General features: G+C 39.8%; 1 pseudogene; it reads left to right on the top strand.

Annotated features, from left to right (window-relative positions):
• The first annotated feature begins 3,109 nt into the window (after nt 1-3,109).
• LOC130611826 (U2 spliceosomal RNA) lies at nt 3,110-3,260 on the top strand (annotated as a pseudogene).
• Nucleotides 3,261-4,822: the final 1,562 nt, after the last annotated feature.

Genomic DNA, 4,822 nt, shown 5'->3' with positions numbered 1-4,822 from the left:
GATGTTGCTTCTTGTAGTGTCTTATTCTCACCATCTGAGTGCAGATTTTGCAGAAACTGAATATGACCCCTGTTTTGCCAGAAATATTAAGCTTATCTCTATCTTTTGGAAGTGGGACAGAGAGAATGCTGAAGCTGCCATATAAAGCTAACTGAAAGCTTCTTAACAGAATGTAGGTGTCATAGTAAAAAAAATACACATTTATGTGTTATAGAAGTGTTGCATGTTGTGGTAGGTTAAATGTAATGGATTTTTTTGTTTATCTATCTTACAAGAGTTAATTGACTAATGTAATAACCTTATTCTCAAGACATCTTGGCTATTGTGTATAAAGATACTTATTTACAGAATTCTAGTAATTTCTAGACAACTGTTTCATATGGGTTCAAAATGGAAATGATTCATCAATAATTCAGGAACCATGCTAGGATGGTATGGTAAATGCAGGGACAGGTGTGGAAAGAATATTATTAGAGTAAGTAAAGAGTAAAAAACTCCTGGAATATGAGTATAATCGTGTATTCTAAGAAGCAGCCAGTGCTCAATTTGATATGCAGTGGATGTCACCTTTGCAAATGAAACACTGGAAGCTTCCTTAGCAATGAATATAAAAATGCAAAGATCAATTATGCAGAAAAAGGAAATTAAAGAGTGACTTTTCTACATAGGTGTGATTAAAGCTGTAGAACAGTTTTTAATCCTTTTGGGACAGGTATCCTGATGTGTCATTTATTGGTGATTGACTTTGCCCTTAGGATTCACTCCAGCCTGCAAAGAGTTATAGTTCATACAGTGTATTATTTTGTGTTGAAACTTAGAGGCAAGCGGCTTGAAGAGTAGCCCTCTTGGGATCAGAGTGGCTGGGGATGGGGAGGAGAGGGAAAGAATGGCTTTCATTTGCAGCTAACGTTGTAGTGCCATAAAGGGCCCTAAGTATATCACACCAGAATGGATTTTCAGGGAATCTGCAATGAGGTATAGTGCAGGAAAAAGAAGCTACAATGCAAGCAGAATAGAGTACTTCATCTTATAGCTTCAGGTGTGACTCGAGAAGATATTCCCAGTATGTGTAATGGATGCTTGCTGCAGAGCAAGTGATTCTAGGCAGAGAATAGTTCTGAAGGTTGCATCAGTCAAACCACTGCCTGAGCTTTAAGTGGTACAACAGCTTATGATGCAACCAAATGGTACAACCAAAATGCAACCATTTTGAATTTCTAAATTGTTTCACGTGAGTATCCCTTCTTCTGTACCAAGACACTGGAAGAGTAAAGGGGTCCTGTAATGTGCTTAACAGCTGCCTTTGTGGACCTCTAGGTTGAGCTATCATACGGAACCATGCCTCCTTACTGAATGTTAAAGGTGTTCTTAGACATATCTACATAGATATCCTCCTCTTCAGACAGTTACGCTTTTACATGGAGTATAAATAGTATTTAATAGTATTAAGCTTGGAAACTGACTGCTTTCTCATTAGGCGGTAGTGATAAAGGGAATTAGATCTCTGGTAACCTAGCTTGTAACCCAGTATTACCTGTAAGTACATGGGAGAGTTGAGCATTTATTTCAGTACTTTTATTCATGGTAAGATGGAAAGAGAGAGCTTTCTGACTCATATGTCAGACATACTAGAAGTGGGAGGCAGGAAGAAAACATTAGAGCACAGCTATTGCTCAGAAGCCATTTTCTGATGGGGATTGTTAACATCAGAGGGATTAGGTAGTTGGCTATTTTTAGATGCCTATAACTTTTAGAGACAGTTTAAGCAGTAGATACCGCCTAGGGCATGCTTTTTGTGCTGCCAGAACAGCACCTTGAGATAAGCAGGACTTCTATGTTTGGAATCCTTAATTTCCTTTAGGATAGAGACTGCATAAATTCAGAACTGCACATTGTGACCTCTCTGTCAAACAGCTTTTGAAATGTTCTCCAAGAAGGAAAGCCAGCTGGGCACTTGGTTGGGTGGTACGAAGGGAAGAATTGCAATCAATTGTAGCAGCAGCAAGGAAGAACATTCACAGATGTTCGTTTACTTTCTCTCTCCTGCAGGGCTAACATGAAGAAATAAAGGTTATGTCATGGTTTAAGCCCAGCTGGCAACTAAGTACCACAGAGCCACTTCTCACTCTGCCACCAGTGAGATGGATGGGGAGGAGAATTTGACAAAAAGAAAAAACCCGTGGGTTGAGATGAGAACAGTTAATTGAAATAAACTAAAATAATAATAATAGTAATGGAAAAAGAGACAACAAAAGGAGAGAAATAAAACCCAAGAAAGATAAGTGATGCGCAGTACAGTTGCTCACCACCCACCGATCAATCCTCAGTGATTAGTGCCTCCTGGCCAACTCTCTCCAGTTTCTACACTGAGCTGTGGTATGGAATACCCCTTTGGCTAGTTTGGGTCAGGTGTCCTGTCTCTGCTTCCTCCTGGCTTTTTTGTGCCCCTCCTCACTAGCAGAGCGTGAGAGACTGAAAAGTCCTTGACTACTGAGCAATAACTACAATGTCGGTGTGTTACCAGCATTGTTCTCAGACTAAAGCCCAGACACAGCACTGCACCAGCTGCTAGTAAGAAAATTAACTCTTTTCCATCTGAAAGCAGGACAGGTTAGACCCAACAGAGGAATACACATTTTTAATTAAAACAAAGATGCAAGATGTGTCAGGAATATTTTTAATTTAAAATTAGAGGGGAGAGGGAAGATCAAGTTAATTGATCAACTGTGGCTTCCTGATGTCACTCTGATCTCCTAAAAATGATGATGAAATTGGGTTACATAGCTAGTGGCAGGACCTGCAGTCCTCCTCATTCTCAAGATGCATAAGCATGTGCTAGTTGTAGACAAGAGAAATTGAGAGAGCAGAATTGCTCCTGATACTCTGCCCTGCTCCCTGAGCAACATGATGTACACAGTTCACAGCAACTGCACTCCTTGGATTTATATTGTCCTGAATGGAAGAAGAGCTTGGTCCCTGTTGTAAGAAATATCACTTTGGTGATGACCACATTTGTAGTATTTGTTGGCACTGCATATTGCACCTACCTGCAAGCAGGCAACAGCTTTTTGCATCTTACTGTTGAATTTGTGGACCTCTTACCTAGAGCATCGCTTCTCGGCCTTTTGGCTAAGATCAAGTGTAGTATCTATGATTCTAACATGCAGTTATTTGTAAATAAATCAGGGTTTGACTAACAGAATCAAGTTGGGATTAGGGATGCCAAAGTGCTCCTTTTCATTTTGGCCACACCTGCTATATTTTGGACTAACCTGAATTATCAAAACAGCACAAAGAAAGTGAATTGTATCTGAAAAACTACTGTTTTGATACAAGCTGGTCTTGTGCTATAACAGTCCAGCATTTAGGAAATTGATCTTTGATTGCTGTGTGACTTGGACCAAATTGCTTATTCAGGCACCAAAATGAATCTGGTTTGACTTCCAAATGATAAGTGGAGCTTGCTTCTAGAAAACACAGCTTATTGTGAGATAAGCAAACTTGCTATGAAGCTGTAGAGACAGGCTTAGTAAGGAAACCACTAAAGCTTTGCTGTCTTTTTGCTGAAGTGATTGTGGTTCAAATTAAATCACTTAAGCTAGAAGCATATTGTTTTCTTTTCCTTAGAATCTAAGTCTGAAGTCTAAAATGGAGTTTAAAGACTTGTGCTCTGGGAGTTCTAGCAAAATGGAGAGGTGAACCCAGGTCCTGCAAGCCTTGGTATGGTGTCATAATCAACAGAGACCCCTAACCAGAGTATGCGCTTCTAATAGTATAAGTCATCCTTTGCTTTGCCTATGTATTGATGGGAACAGCACAAAGCCAAATGTTGGAGATATTTAAAGTGTTAAATACTGTTAAATACTGGAATGTAATTGCAGGAGTTACAGGATTTGTTTTTACAAAGATGAGCTGCTTTATAATTTCCCCAACAGAACTTTAGAGTTAAATATGCTTGAACAGCACTTGGCACTTGTTGTTATATTAATGATAATTGATTCTCAAACACATGCAAATCTATACTATGGCACAAGTTCTGTGACATCCCAAAATGCCTTGCTTTAATTGCAACACCTTAAGTGCTCAGGGGTTTAAATCAAAATGTAATTATTTTGCTCCTTGTAAATCAGCATCCTTGAAGATCTCAGGTTGTATAAGAACCCAGTGGCTGTGCAGCCATTTATCTTGTGGAGAGCTAGAGTGTTTGTAATAGTTGTATGAGAAGTTAGTGACTCCTTGGACTTAGAGACTACTGGTTTTGTGCAGAGCAATGTTGTACTTTTAATATAGTAGAAGTGCATAACCTACAAGTAGACAGACCTTTGAAGTGTACAGCGGCTGATTCTGAAAGATTAAGTGCTTCATCCCTCTGCAGCTGTAACTGTTTTCCGTCTTCACCTGTAAAACATGAAAAGCTGTGAGAGCATGGCTGTAAAGGCCCAGATACTGCACTGAAAGCCCAAGAAGTGTATAAAACACAATACTTTGGAGGATCCATTCTCATGATCAGTATTACCTGTTCAGTTCTTCCTGCTGTTGGTAGGAGTTAATTATGTTTCTTTGTTGCACAACTTTGAAATATACTGGAAGTAATGAATTTGGGGTTTAAGGCATCTCAATGTATCGAATAAAACGGTGGTGACATGGAAAGTGGGATCAGTGCACCCTCAGCAAGTTTGCTGGTGACATGAAGCAGTGTGGTGAAGTCTGCATGCTGGGATGGCATCCAGAGGGATCTGAACAGGCTGGAGAGGTGGGACCATGCAAACCTCATGAAGTTCAACAAGGCCAAATGCACGTTCCTGCACCTGAGTTGGGGCAA

The sequence above is a fragment of the Pezoporus wallicus genome, unplaced genomic scaffold (assembly GCF_028554395.1).
Source record: "Pezoporus wallicus isolate ANWC-B61680 ecotype Strahan unplaced genomic scaffold, APGP_CSIRO_Pwel_v1 contig_15, whole genome shotgun sequence".
NCBI classification, from domain to species: Eukaryota; Metazoa; Chordata; class Aves; order Psittaciformes; family Psittacidae; genus Pezoporus; species Pezoporus wallicus.
The sequence above is the reverse complement of the archived record's forward strand: the minus strand, read 5'-3'. Positions and strand labels throughout refer to the sequence as shown.